Source organism: Zea mays, chromosome 5, assembly GCF_902167145.1.
Source record: "Zea mays cultivar B73 chromosome 5, Zm-B73-REFERENCE-NAM-5.0, whole genome shotgun sequence".
Lineage (NCBI taxonomy): Eukaryota > Viridiplantae > Streptophyta > Magnoliopsida > Poales > Poaceae > Zea > Zea mays.
The window spans coordinates 73,763,835-73,779,563 of NC_050100.1; positions in this window are offsets into that span (position 1 = coordinate 73,763,835).

Below are 15,729 nucleotides of genomic sequence, written 5' to 3' on the forward strand. Positions count from 1 at the left end.
GAACTAAACAGTCTTAGAAGTAATTGAAGTAGTTTTATCATTCCAAAACAGATCTGTTCTATATGTGTGTTGTAAATATGTGCAAAGTTTCATAACTATTTTACAATATATGCACACAACAAACATATCGCAGCAACTTGTCTATATTTTTATTTAGTCTAGAAACCATGTGGTCCTTATTCTTAATCACAACGAGGTAACTAATATAGATAGTGACAAACAGCTGCACATGTATGTTGTGGATTTTTCATAAATTCATATGGACTAATAAGCTAACAGAAACTACTACTAATTGGTTGGACAAGAAAAGAAATACTGAACTTCAATAGCTTCTCTAGGCGTTCTGAAACCTTCAAAAATTATGTTTCTTTCTTTTCTAGGTTTGTTCCCCTTGGCGTTCTTCTTGGAACTATATTCCAAAGCAGGATATAAGCACTACATAACAACATCAAATGACCATGTGTCAACACATACAATGTATTGAAACATAAGGATCTGCGTTGTATGGTTACAGTACAAAGAGTTTCTAACCAGATCTGTACGCTGACCTAGGCCATGGCGCCCAAATTAGCCAAATCCCACCGAGACCAACAAAATTGGGTTAGATTCGACTCAAATCTAGGGAAATTGCATGATTAGAAAGGCAAATTAGAAAACCTCAAAGTTTTCCCATCCCAAAACCCTAACCCTAAGATGAGAAGGGACCTACCTGGTTCCTGTTCACGGCCGCAAATGGCATGACGAGCTGTCGCGCGTGGACGCCGTCGTCCTGTCTAACGAGTGTGGGCAACCGCGGGTCGCCATGTCGACCACAACACGACACGACTCATCGTGAATGGATCTGGCAGAGCACGACATGGGCCCTGAGCTTTGTCCACTGTTGCTCTTGTTGGACCCAGAGCTGATATGCTGCTCCTGTCCTTGGTGTGTGTGCACTCACCGTCGTTAGAAACCCCTCGGTGAAGCCCTTTGATGGAGCCGCACACGGCTTACTCGCATGCAGCGCCGGCAAGAGGGCCCGTGAGGGCACCGACGAGAGGGCCCTTGAGAACGGCGGCCAACTCGGCTGATCATGAGCGAGGCGGGGAGGATGTAGGCTCTCCCTGGGCATCATGCGAGTGGGGTTAGGGGTGGGGGTACGGTGGGAGGTGATTATCAGGGCACCATACCAAAGGAAGGCGTACCATCGCTGAGCATCGCGCGAGCTAGGGGGTGGCACGATTTTCCCCTTGTCCCTATGGTAGTAGGCTTTGGTGAGCTCCGCATGATCCATGACCTCGACCTTCCTCTGCACGACGACCCATGCCTTCTCCTTGTGTAGCGCTGTCGCCCTCAGATTTTGGAAACCACCATCGTGTGGGACCCGAACAGGGAGGAAGGCAGGCAGAGAGCGGTTACTGCGGATAGAGTGCAGGCTAGTGCGAATGGAAGTACCGAGTGCACATGCGAGGATGGAAGGGGGCCGCGGAGGAGGGGGCGAGGAGGCTGCTTGGCGCGGCATTCTCGGGAGGGGTCCATCAGCGACGGGCATCTCGTGCAAGGGAGGCGGGGAAGACGGGAGCGGGGGCACGGTGCACTTGTGAACGCCCACAGGAGCGGAGGATGATCCGTGAAATGTGGAGGGCGTGGAGGTCGATGATGGCGGCGGGGGATGGAGAGTCGCTGGAATATCGCGACCGACGTCCTGGGAGGCAGAACACGGCCACATGTGGACGCCTACAATAAGAACATATAGAGTAGTAAAGATACTTCATTAGCAAGATTCAACAGCCGAAGATCTGTTCAATATATACAGCACTACGAAAGATTCAGCGGTTTGGTTATATATACACAAAAGAATTTGTGCTCCAAAAGTGATGATGCTTGTCATACTACCTGTACAAAAAAGGTGAGCGTCAGTAGTTAAAGAGTCTTGAAGTTGTTTTATCTTTTTGGTATGGCTATGAGAAGAATACTCAGATTATATTGATTGAAAATTATGTACATGACAGGAGAGTAGATGGTGTAGTACCTTCATGAGAACATCATGAGATCATTGATGATCTAATCATTAAGGTTGTCAGGGTGTGTAGAACCTAGTTGGGTAGTCTTGATCCTATATGTTTGTTAGTGTTAGTATGAACCAGGATTGATACATGCAGAATTTAAATAGTGTTTGTGATTTGGCTTCAATTTTTTATAGATACATACTTCTTAGGAGGTGACGCGAGGCTGTTTTTATTGACTTCAACTGAAATCTGTTCATCAACCTGTAAATAAGTGGATAAGAATTGTCAGTTCATGTATAATTACACAAGCAGATTTTTAAAGTAATTAGTACTAATTCGTGATTGGATAGTTGGCCATATAAGTTGATATTTGCTGCTCTTGGATAATATGGTATAGTACTAATTTAGAAGTTCACCCATGTTAGTTGATGGACCTGTATTTTTCTTGGAAACTAAATTTATAGTAGGAAGCGTGTGCATATAAATGTGACCGTGGAAGTAATTTAAGATATGTATGAAGCAAGAGTAGATTGTAATATTTGTTTTTGTTGCAATAAGAATAGACAATTGTTTTAGTGTGAGAACATATGTAATCCTGATGTTAAAACATGTTTCATCTGAGAGTTTGTAGGAACATGTGTAATTGAAATGTATCAAAATAGCATACTTACATTTGTGTCGTGTAGAGTTTCAGAATACGTAAGTTTGCATCGTGCCTGCCAAAATACAGTTGATGAGTTCATATAGGTATATATAAGTTGATACAGAATAATTATAGTTAATGTTAAGAAATATCTTACCACATTTTCTTGTTTGGTAGAAGTGGATAGTTTGGCAAACGATGTTGCTGGAGATTCTTGTGTGGTTATGACATCAAATGTGTTGTCTTGTTTTAACATCTGTTGTTGGGAAAGGTTTTGTGTGGCACATGGTATTGATGCTTGCCTTACATGATTTGTTAGGACAGAAAGGATAGAAAAGATTCGATTTGTGACACAGAATGCAGACATGTTGATGGTAACTGCAAATGTGAATTTGAGGGAGACAATGGCAGCTGGGTCTGGAGGAGGACCCCGAGAAACATCTGATGTGCTAAAAAGGGTTTGACAAGATTTTCCTACTATTCGTTTAGCTATAGTATCAAAGCAAAAGAATTCTGCTTTGGATGTTCCATCAGTGGCAATGAAGTTGAGTTTATATCGTGAGCTAGGAATTGTTAGTGTTTTATAGCAGTTATTAGATAACTATGCAAGAAGACGACATTTTCCTCTGTATGCAAAATCATAACTGTTTGGTGTTTTTGTATATGGTTACCTGTACTCTGTTTCTGTCCCATTGCATGATGTGCATTGGTACCCAGTAGATGTCTGGGATGAAGACTTGTTGCACTTGATACAGGATGGGAACCACCATCTACCATTTTGTATGAGGCGTGATATAGTGACGGTGCATCTGAAACCTTGTTCCTGTATTTTGGAAAAGAAGTTTGTTGTCAATAGTTATATTGCGCTTTATATACTGATGAAATTTAATAATAGAGAAATTTGTGGTTATTACAGGGAACATATCTGGATCTAGCTGAAGTAGTTCTTCAATGGTCTTGTCTTCGATGTTGAGTGTTTGAGAAGCCTGTAATTCTTCCGCGGTTGCTTGGGGGCGTAACATTTGGAACTTAGTGTTTAGCAACCTTTAAACGATATGATAAGAATGATGAGATATTATCAAACAATTGTGTAATTAGGAAGGAAAGTAAACATTTATGTTTTTTATTTACGAAGTTAATAGAAACTTGTTGTTGTAATGGTATTAAATGGATTAGAGAAGCCTTGTTATTTTTCTGTGAATAATGTAGCAGCAAAGTATGTATTGTTTATAAAAGATGAAAGAAAATTAAGATTATTCTGAAATGTACATCAATTTTAAAATATGTACTGAGAAGAGACACAATTGGAAGAATTGTCTATAAAATTGTGGTAATAAATAATGGAGTTTTGTAAGTAAAATAATGGTTTTGGCGAAAATTAACCAGGTTGTGGTACACATTACTTGTTTTATACTATGTCACCTTGCATTTTCTCTATAAAAGGTTTGTGAAACTTAGAAACGTGACTGTATATTTTTAATAATTTAATTTCAAGTATATGTTTTTAGCAACAGAAATATCTGAATAACTTCAAACTAAAGAGTTGTAGCTCAGTTTTGAAACGACTAATAAATAATTGCATGTAATGTATGCTATTTAAAAGGCATAACAAGCATACAACCAGTTGTGTATAAAAAATATAAAAGGTAAATGCCTACAAGGTCTTGGTGGTACCAACAATTTTTATTACGAGGAGCAAGTGTTTGGAAACTGTTTGTGAAAAAAATATGACTACAAAGATAGGTAATGTCTGACTTTTTTCCCCTTACTTGTTGTAGTACATCTGGGCTTCAGGATTGTCTGGGTTGAAGTACCATGTACATGATGTCGTGGCACTTAGATATGCTTCTCCTACATTGGGAGTAACACACTTGTTATTGTATTTGTAAATGTAGATAGTGTAACTGTGATTTCGAATGTTTAGTACACTACCTTTGAATCTCTTAGCAAGGCATCCAACAAATAGTACGACAACATGTTTGTTATCATTCTCATCGCATATGTTATCGACAGAGAAGCTAGATGCTTGGTGTCCCCAAAGCGTCACTTTTGTAGAGGTATTGCTGGTGCAATAAAATTAAGAAGTGTTTGTGCAACAAAAAAAAGGAAAGAAAAGCACATTGATGAAAATGTTAGTATGAGAGAATTATTTTTGCATGATTTTCTTACTTTATGTCCTTGAGAAATATGTCTCTGATGATGTTTGAGTTGTTGTAACCAACATGATGTAAAATCCAATTTCTGTCAAGATTCCTAGAACATATGTATAGTTGTTAAAGAAGCACTATATGAATTTAACAGACTAAACAACTTTGCATAGGGAATGATGACATAAAAATTTATGAATCATATCTTACCAATCAAGTACGTTTTATTGTCAACATTGTTGAAAGTCGCCTAGAGGGGGGTGAATAGGCGTAATCTGAAATTTACAACTTTAAACACACACTACAAGCCGGGGTTAGCGTTAGAACTGAAAACAAGTCCGAGAGAGAGGGGGAAACAAATCAAATAGAAATCAAGCATATGAACACAGTGATTTGTTTTACCGAGGTTCGGTTCCAAAGAACCTAATCCCCATTGAGGTGGTCACAAAGACCGGGTCTCTTTCAACCCTTTCCCCCTCTCAAACGGTCACTTAGACCGAGTGAGCTTTCTCCTTAATCAAACGGGTAACTTAGACCCCGCAAGGACCACCACACACTTAGATGTCTCTTGCTTTGATTACATGTCACTTAGGAACAAGAATGAGGAAGAAAGAAAGCGATCCAAGCAACAAGAGCGCAAATGAACACGAACACACACTCTCTCAAGTCACTAGGTGGTTGGAATGAATTTTGGACTTGGAGAGGCTTTGATCTTTTGAATTGTGTCTCGGAGTGAATGCACTAGCTCTTGTATTGAATGAGAACTTCAGAAAACTTGGATGCTTGGAGTTGTGGTGGTTGTGGGGTATTTATAGCCCTCAACCACCCAGTAGCCGTTGGGGAAGACTGCTAGCGATGGGCGCACCGGACAGTCCGGTGCGCCACCGAACAAGTCATGTTCACTGTCCGGTGCGCCACCACATCACCCAACCGTTAGGGTTTGGAGCTCGGTCGACTGTTGGGGGCTTTGTCCTCTTGCGGCACCGGACAGTCCGGTGCCACATCGGACACTATTCGGTGCACATCTGACTCTGCGGCTCTGACTCTGCGCGTACTGTTCCTGTGTTAGTGCCTTTTGCAGTCGACCGTTGCGCGAGTTAGTCGTTGCTCTACTGGCACACCGGACAGTCCGGTGAATTATAGTGGAGCGCGTCTGCTGAAACCCGAGAGTGGCTGGTTCAACCCAGTACGGGCCTGTTGCACCGGACACTCCGGTGCGCTAGACCACAACACACTTGGTTTCTTTTGCTCCTTTGAATTGGATCCCTAACTTGAATATTTATTGGTTTGTGTTGAACCTTTTTACACCTGTGGAACATGTATTCTAGAGCAAACTAGTTAGTCCATATATTTGTGTTGGGCATTCAACCACCAAAATTAATTGTGGGAAAAGGTTAACCCTATTTCCCTTTCAATCTCCCCCTTTTTGGTGATTGATGCCAACACAAACCAAAGCAAATATATAAAGTGCAGAAATGAACTAGTTTGCATAAGGTAAGTACATATGTTACTTGGAATTAAACCAATTGATAATCTCACTAGATGTGAATGGATTGCTTTCTTTTATTTAATATTTTGGACCACATTTGCACCACTTGTTTTGTTTTTGCAAATCTTTTTGGAAAATCTTTTCAAAGTCTTTTGCAAATAGTCAAAGGTATATGAATAAGATTGCAAGAAGCATTTTCATGATTTGAAATCCCCCCTGGTTCAAATGTTTTTCCTTTAACTAAACAAAACTCCCCCTCAATGAAATTCTCCTCTTAGTTTTCAAGAGGGTTTTAATAGATACCAACTTTGAAAATCTACCTTTAAATATACCTAATTGAAGAAATTGTCATTGCAAGATACCAATTGAAGTTTAATACCAATTGAGATTTTGCTTTCTCAAGATAAGGGTAATAATTGAGATATTGACCAATGAAAAATATCAATTAAAGCTTTATTAAGAAAATTTTGAAATTTGGTGGTGCGGTCCTTTTGCTTTGGGCTTAATAATTTCTCCCCCTTTGGCATTGATCGCCAAAAACGAAGACTTTGAGAGCCCTTTAATTACTTTTTTCCCATTGCTACAAGTAAATATGAGTGAAGGATTATACTAATTTGGAGTGAGTGGAGTAGCGACGAAGGATAAATGATACCGTTAGAGTGGAGTGGAAGCCTTGTCTTCGTCACATAGTCCATTTCCCTTTCAATATACGACTTAGTATAGAAATGCACTTGAAAACACATTAGTCGTAGCTTTGGCATAATAAGAATAAGAAGTATGCATTTATGCCAAATGAAAGAGATATGATCAAAGGTATATAAATGAGCTATGTGTGCAGCGTTTCAATCAAAATTCCGAGAATCAAGAATATTTAGCTCATTCCTAAGTTTGCTAAAGGTTTTCTCATCTAATGGCTTGGTAAAGATATCAGCTAATTGATTCTTGGTGTTGACATAAGCTATTTAGATATCCCCTTTGTTGGTGATCTCTGAGAAAATGATACCGAATGTCTATGTGCTTAGTGCGGCTGTGTTCAACGGGATTATCCGCCATGCGGATTGCACTCTCATTGTCACATAGGAGAGGGACTTTGCTCAATTTGTAGCCATAGTCCCTGAGGGTTTGCCTCATCCAAAGTAGTTGCGCACAACAATAGCTTGCGGCAATGTACTCGGCTTCAGCGGTGGAAAGAGCTACTGAGTTTTGTTTCTTTGAAGCCCATGACACCAGGGATCTCCCCAGAAACTGACAAGTCCCTGATGTGCTCTTCCTATCAATTTTACACCATGCCCAATCGACATCGGAATAACCTATTAAATCAAAAGTGGATCCCTTGGGGAACCAAAGCCCAAACTTAGGAGTGTAAACTAAGTATCTCATGATTCTCTTTACGGCCCTAAGGTGAACTTCCTTAGGATTGGCTTGGAACCTTGCGCACATGCATACAAAAAGCATAATATCCGGTTGAGATGCACATAAATAGAGTAAAGATCCTATCATCGACTGGTATACCTTTTGATCTACTGATTTACCTCCTGTGTCGAGGTCGAGATGCCCATTGGTTCCCATGGGTGTCTTGATGGGTTTGCCATCCTTCATCCCAAACTTCGTAAGTATGTCTTGAATGTACTTTGTTTGGCTGATGAAGGTGTCCTCTTGGAGTTGCTTGATTTGAAATCCTAGGAAATACTTCAACTCCCCCATCATAGAAATCTCGAATTTATGTATCATGATCCTACTAAACTCTTCACAAGTTGATTTATTAGTAGACCCAAATATGATATCATCAACGTAAATTTGGCATACAAACAAATCTTTTGCAACAGTTTTAGTAAAGAAAGTAGGATCAGCTTTTCCGACTTTGAAGCCATTAGTGATAAGAAAATCTCGCAGGCATTCATACCATGCTCTTGGGGCTTGCTTAAGCCCATAAAGCGCCTTTGAGAGTTTATACACATGGTTAGGGTACTCACTATCTTCAAAGCCAGGAGGTTGCTAAACATATACCTCTTCCTTGATTGATCCATTGAGGAAGGCACTTTTCACGTCCATTTGATAAAGCTTAAAGCCATGGTAAGTACCATAGGCAAGTAATATACAAATTGACTCAAGCCTAGCTACGGGTGCATAAGTTTTTATCAAAGTCCAAACCTTCGACTTGTGAATAACCCTTGGCCACAAGTCGGGCTTTGTTCCTTGTCACCACACCATGCTCATCTTGCTTGTTGCGGAATACCCATTTGGTACCTACAACATTTTGATTAGGACGTGGAACTAAATGCCATACCTCATTCCTTGTGAAGTTGTTGAGTTCCTCTTGCATTGCCAGCACCCAATCCGGATCTCTTAGTGCATCCTCTACCCTGTATGGCTCAATAGAGGACACAAAAGAGTAATGTTCACAGAAACAAGCAACTCGAGATCTAGTGGTTACCCCCTTATGAATGTCACCGAGGATGGAGTTGACGGGGTGATCTCGTTGAATTGCTTGGTGGACTCTTGGATGTGGCGGTCTTTGACCCTGTATTTCTTGATCATGTTCCTTGTCTTCATTCTCTTCATCTCCCCTTTGATCATTGTCCTCCTCTTGAGGTGGCTCATCCTCTTGATCTTCATTTTGAGCCTGATCCTCATTTTGAGTTGGTGGAGATGCTTGCATGGAAGATGACGGTTGATCTTGTGTGGGCTCTTCGGATTCCTTATGACACACATCCCCAATGGACATGTTCCTTAGCGCAACGCATGGAGCCTCTTCATCATCTAATTCATCAATATCAACTTGCTCCACTTGGGAGCCATTAGTCTCATCAAACACAATGTCACAAGAAACCTCAACTAATCCAGTGAATTTGTTGAAGACTCTATATGCCCTTGTGTTTAAGTCATAACCAAGTAAAAATCCTTCTACAGCCTTAGGAGAAAATTTAGATTTTCTACCTCTTTTAACAAGAATAAAACATTTGCTTCCAAAGAATCTAAAATATGAAACATTGGGCTTTTTACCGGTGAGGAGTTCATATGATGTCTTCTTGAGGATTCGGTGAAGGTAGAGCCGATTGATGGAGTAACAGGCGGTGTTAATCGCCTCAGCCCAAAACCGGTCCGGAGTCTTGTACTCATCAAGCATGGTCCTTGCCATGTCCAGTAGAGTTCTATTCTTCCTCTCTACAACACTATTTTGTTGAGGTGTGTAGGGAGAAGAGAACTCATGCTTGATGCCCTCCTCCTCAAGAAATCCTTCAATTTGTGAATTCTTGAACTCCGTCTCATTATCGCTTCTTATCTTTTTTATCCTTAGTCCGAACTCATTTTGAGCCCATCTTAAGAATCCTTTTAATGTCTCTTGGGTTTGTGATTTTTCCTGCAAAAAGAATACCCAAGTGAAGCGAGAATAATCATCCACAATAACTAGACAGTACTTACTCCCGTCGATGCTTATGTAAGCGATCAGGTCAAATAAATCCATGTGGAGTAGCTCGAGCGACCTGTCAGTTGTCATGATATTCTTGTGTGGATGATGGACGCCTACTTGCTTTCCTGCTTGACATGCGCTACAAACCCTGTCTTTCTCAAAATGAACATTTGTCAGTCCCAAAATGTGTTCTCCCTTTAGAAGCTTATGAAGATTCTTCATTCCAACATGGGCTAGTCGACGATGCCAGGGCCAACTCATATTAGTCTTAGCGATTAAGCAAGTGTCTAGTTCAGCTTGATTAAAATCAACTAAGTATAGCTGACCCTCTAGCACTCCCTTAAAAGCTATTGAATCGTCACTTCTTCTAAAGACAGTAACACCTATATCTGTAAAAAGACAGTTGTAGCCCATTTTACATAATTGAGAAACAGAAAGCAAATTGTAATCTAAAGATTCTACAAGAAAAACATTGGAAATAGAATGGTCAGGTGATATAGCAATTTTACCAAGTCCTTTGACCAAACCTTGATTTCCATCCCCGAATGTGATAGCTCATTGGGGATCTTCGTTTTTCTCATAGGAGGAGAACATCCTTTTCTCCCCTGTCATGTGGTTTGTGCATCCACTATCGATTATCCAACTTGACCTCCGGATGCATAAACCTACAAAACAATTTTAGGCCTTGTTCTTAGGTACCCAAATGGTCTTGGGTCCTTTCACATTAGAAACAAGCACCTTGGGTACCCAAACACAAGTCTTGGAGCTCTTGTGTTTGCCCCCAACATATTTGGCAACTAATTTGCCTGATTTGTTAGTAAGCACATATGATGCATCAAAAGTCTTAAATGAAATGTTATGCTCATTTGATGCAGTAGGAATTTTCTTTCTAGGCAATTTAATATGAGTGGAGTGCCTAGAGCTAGATGCCTCATTCTTATACATAAAAGCATGGTGAGAAATAGAATGAGATCTCCTAGCATGAATCTTCCTAATTTTGTGCTTAGGATAATTAGCAGGATATAAAATGTAGCCTTCATTATCCTGAACCATGGGAGCCTTGCCCTTAACAAAGTTGGACAATCTTTTGGGGGCATTAAGCTTGACATTGTTTCCCTGTTGGAAACGAATGCCATCCTTAATGCCAGGGCGTCTCCCATTATAAAGCATGCTTCTAGCAAATTTAAAATTTTCATTTTCAAGTTCATGCTCATTAATTTTTGCAGTTAATTTATCTATGTGATCGTTTTGTTGTTTAATCATGGCAATGTGATCATCAATAGCTTCAACATTAATATCTCTACATCTAGTGCAAATGGAAACATGCTCGACAGTAGATGTAGAGGGTTTGCAAGCACTCAATTTCTCAATCTTAGCATTTAAACTATCATTCTCAATTCTAAGACTAGAAATTGTATCATTGCAAACATTCAATTCTTTAACCTTAGAAATTAAACTAGCATTCTCAGTTCTAAGGCTTGAAATAGAGTCATGACAAATGCTAAGCTCTTTGGTTAGGTTTTCACATTTTTCTACTTCCTGAGCATAAGCACTTTTCAATTTAACATGTTTCTTGTTTTCCTTAATAAGGAAGTTCTCTTGGCTTTCCAAGAGATCATCCTTCTCATGAATAGCTTCTATTAATTCATTTAATTTTTTCTTTTGTTCCATGCTGAGGTTGGCAAAAAGAGTAAGTAAATCATCTTCATCTTCACTAGAGCTACCCTCATCACTAGATGTTGTATATTTGGGGGTGGCTCTAGATTGTACCTTCTTTTTCTTGCCGTCCTTGGCCATGAAACACTTGTGGCCGACGTTAGGGAAGAGGAGGCCTTTGTTGACGACGATGTTGGCGGCGTCCTCGTCGGAGGAGGAGTCGGTGGAGCTCTCGTCGGAGTCCCATTCCCGACACACGTGGGCATCGCCGCCCTTCCTCTTGTAGTACCTTTTCTTCTCCTTCTTCTTCCCCTTCTTGTCGTCATCCCTGTCACTTTCACTAGACATTGGACATTTAACGATGAAATGATCGGGCTTACCACATTTGTAGCACACCCTTTTGGAGCGGGGTTTGTAGTCCTTCCCCCTCCTATGGTTGAGGATTTGGCGGAAGCTTTTGATGATGAGCTCCATCTCCTCGTTGTCGAGCTTGGAGGCATCAATTGGAAGCCTACTGGGTGTAGACTCCCTCTTCTCTTCTTTCGTTGCCTTGAATGCGACGAGTTGCACCTCGGGTGTGGAGGTGGCGCCTTGCTCCAAGTTGACAATATGTTTGGAGTCTTTGATCATAAGTTTGAAGCTCACAAACTTGCCTATCACTTCCTTGGGAGACATTAATTTGTATCTAGGATCCCCACGAATTAATTGAACTTGAGTAGGATTACGAAAAACGAGGGATCGTAGAATAACCTTGACCATTTCATGGTCATCCCATTGGGTGCTCCTGAGGTTGCACACTTGGCTCACCATGGTCTTGAGCCGGTTGTACATGGCTTGCGGCTCTTCTCCTTTGTCGAGGACGAATCGACCGAGCTCCCCCTCGATCGTCTCTCGCTTGGTGATCTTGGTCACCTCGTCCCCTTCGTGTGCGGTCTTGAGCACGTCCCAAATTTCTTTGGCGCTCTTTAACCCTTGCACCTTGTTATACTCCTCTCGACATAAGGAGGCGAGGAGTATAGACGTGGCTTGGGAGTTAAAGTGCCTAATTTGGGCGGCCTCGTCCGAGTCATAGTCCTTATCCCCCACTTGTGGTACCTGCGCTCCAAATTCAACTATATCCCAAATGCTTTCATGGAGTGAGGTTAGGTGATGCCTCATTTTATCACTCCACATACAATAATCTTCACCATCAAAATATGGTGGTTTTCCTAAGGGAACGGAAAGTAAAGGAGCGCGCTTTGAAATACGAGGATAGCTGTCGGTGTTTTGGGTCCGACCGCACACCCGGGGTTGCCCCTCAAGGTGTTTTTAAGAGTAGGACGGTGTCGCCGACTGTAGCAAAATGGTTTGTGCCAGATGCACGAGGGGCAGTGGACAATGTTTACAGGTTCGGGCCACTTAGAGATGCGTAACACCCTACGTCCTGGTGAGTATGCTTGGTGAATGAGGTTACAAGGTAGCTCTCTGAATTGAGAGTGCAGAGAGTTGAGGTGGGTGGCTGAGTAATAGGGTCGATCGTTCTGAAGGGGTGCCCCCTAGGCCTTATATACTCGACCGTGGGGCAATACACGTGGATATGATAACAATGTGTAACTAAAAGATAGTGAACTGTTTGAGTTTATCTCCCTATAGTTCTGCCGACCTATCCTCGCATGGCTCCGTTGCATGGGGGCTCCAGCGCGGGAAAGTCGGATCTCTGTTGTGGTCGCTCGCTCAACGTTGTGGGCCGTCCGGGCTTGCACCAATCCGGCCTCATGTCAACCTGCTTTACTGATTGTCCCTCCCCAGGCCCACGAAAGAATGACCTTACGATTTATTGGGCCCTTGGGCCTTTCGTGAGGTCTTTTACTCTTCCAGTGGACCCGGGGGATATCTGTCCCCCACAAGCCCCCGATCTTTGGGTTGATTTTGAGGTAATCAGCCCGAAGATCCCAGGTCCAGCTTGCAGGTAATTTGGGGAAAACGATTTCTTACTGTCTCCTCCTGCTTTGATCACTCGTAAACTGAAGCTCTGTTTCGTGCTTGTGCCTTAGAGGTCGGCATTTCATATTGTAGGACCCTGAACTTCATTGGGTGCACCGGAGGTGCACCCAATGGGTGTAGCCCCCGAGCTTCGAGTAGATTTTGGAAAATAATCTACTCGAAGGTCTTCATCAGAAATTATTTTCATCTTACTCTTGTGCTTTGGTTGAGGGCTAGCCTTGTCTTTAATCTTGTCTTATGCCTTAGAGGTCGGCACCATCTTGGCTTGAAATGGTGATTCATGGGGTGCACCAAAGGTGCACCCAATGGGTGTAGCCCCCGAGCTTTGAGTGGATTTTTGAAAATAATCCTCTCGAAGGTCTTCATTTTGTGTCCTTTTGCTGAGAATAACCCTTTCTTTTTTCTGAATGCCTTAGAGGTCAGCATTATGTCATCCATATCATGCTTTAGAGGTCAGCATGTATTTTGTCTTTTTCAGCCGAGTTCGTGATCTGCCCATATCTCGCTAGGTGGTGCAATTTATTTGCTCTGCGACTGATTGGACATTTGATGGACGCTCTCTGTCTAGTCTTCACGTCGCTTCTGTCGGTCATATTTTGTACTTCATCGACTATATTTGGCTTTCCTCTGATCCTTACTGATATCTCATTTTTGTCTTGAGGTATTCATTGCATGCCCTGCACGGATGTGACAGTTTTGAAAAATATACTGATAATTCCTGGGCGTCCCCCCCAATGGGTGTGGGCAAGGGATGGCTTGGTACGCTGAGTGTTTTAGCCGGCTGCTTCTGAGTAGTAATGTGATGTGACGGCGGGTGTAATCATATCATCCGCGCTGTTGACTGGAGTCCCAATGGGTGTTGTGTTGCGTGAAACGGCGTCAGCCGCCTGACGTGTCTTCAGACGGGTTGAAGTGCTTATTGAATGCTTTGCGACTGTTCAGTGACCGTGGTTGGAGGTGAGCGGTTGCCTTCTTCTTCTATAAATAATGTCGTTGTCTCTCCGGCTTTTTCACATCTCTTGCTGTTCTCTGTTTCTTGCTTTTCTTCTCTCCCTTTCGCTTACACCATGGGCAAGAACAACAAGCGCAAGCGTGAGCCGACTCCTCCATCGGAGGATTTTGGTGACTCGGAGTACTCAGAGGAGGAGTTCTCCTCTGAGTCTGAGGGGTCTCCGGCTCCCATTCCCCTGCGTGAGTCGTCTGACGACTCAGACGACTCCCAGGGGCTCGCGGCGGAGGTCTGGACTTACATCCGGGCCGTCGAGCGCTCCGGGCTCGCTGGCTCGGATGAGTCGGAGTACTCTTCGGACGAGGAGGACTCGTCCGAGGAGGGCGGTGGCGGCGATGGCGATGACGACGACGGCGGCGACGACGACGACGAAGGCGGTGGCAGCGACGACGGTGACGACGGCGACAGGGGCAGCAGCGGCGGTGGCAAGGGTGACGACGGCGGCGGCAGCAGGGGCGGCAGCGGTGGCGGCGGCAGCAGCAAGGGCAGCAACAAGGCCAGTGGCTAAATGCCACTGATTTTTAGATATTAGTATAGATTAGAAGTAGTATAATGTAGTAGTATCAGTAGTATAGAGTAGTATAATGTAATGTAGTAGTAGTAGTAGTAGTAGGGAAGTATCAACTCATAATGAGTTGATTTGTAAGTATGATATCTTCCCTTTAATGAAGAAATTATGTTGCCTTCTCTGTGCCAATTATCCTGCTTATTTGTGAAGTTGATTTCCTTGGAATTTGTAAGTAAATAACTCTGGTATCATATCGACGTTTTTAGAGGTAGCTGCCGAGTGACTTGTAGATGACGTTGGAGTTTTAGAGGTAACTGCCGAGCGACTGAAGACAACGTCAGCGTTTTAGAGGTAACTGCCGAGCGACTGAACACGATGTCGGAGTTTTAGAGGTAACGCCGAATGACTTGAAGACAACGTCAGCGTTTTAGAGGTAACGCCGAGTGACTGAACACGATGTCGGGGTTTTAGAGTCAACTGCCGAGCGACTTGAGGGCGACGTCAGCATTTTAGAGGTAACGCCGAGCGACTTGAAGACGACGTCAGCGTTTTAGAGGTGACGCCGAGTGACTGAACACAATGTCGGAGTTTTAGAGTCAACTGCCGAGCGACTTGAGGGCGACGTTAGCGTTTTAGAGGTAACGCCGAGCGATAGCGGGCTGCGTGGGCCACTTTGAGGATAATAGCCGAGTGATGATGTGACACACCGGTGTTTTGGAAGTAACTGCCGGGTGATGATGTGGCACGCCGGTGTTTTGGAAGTAACCGCCGGGTGCTGACTGGGCGCTTTTTGAAACGGTATCTGGCTCGGGAATATCCCATAAGTGCTGCGCTTTTAGCTGCCTCTGCTTTCCGTGCCCTAGTTCTTGCTTTCTTGCTTCCGAATCCTCTCTG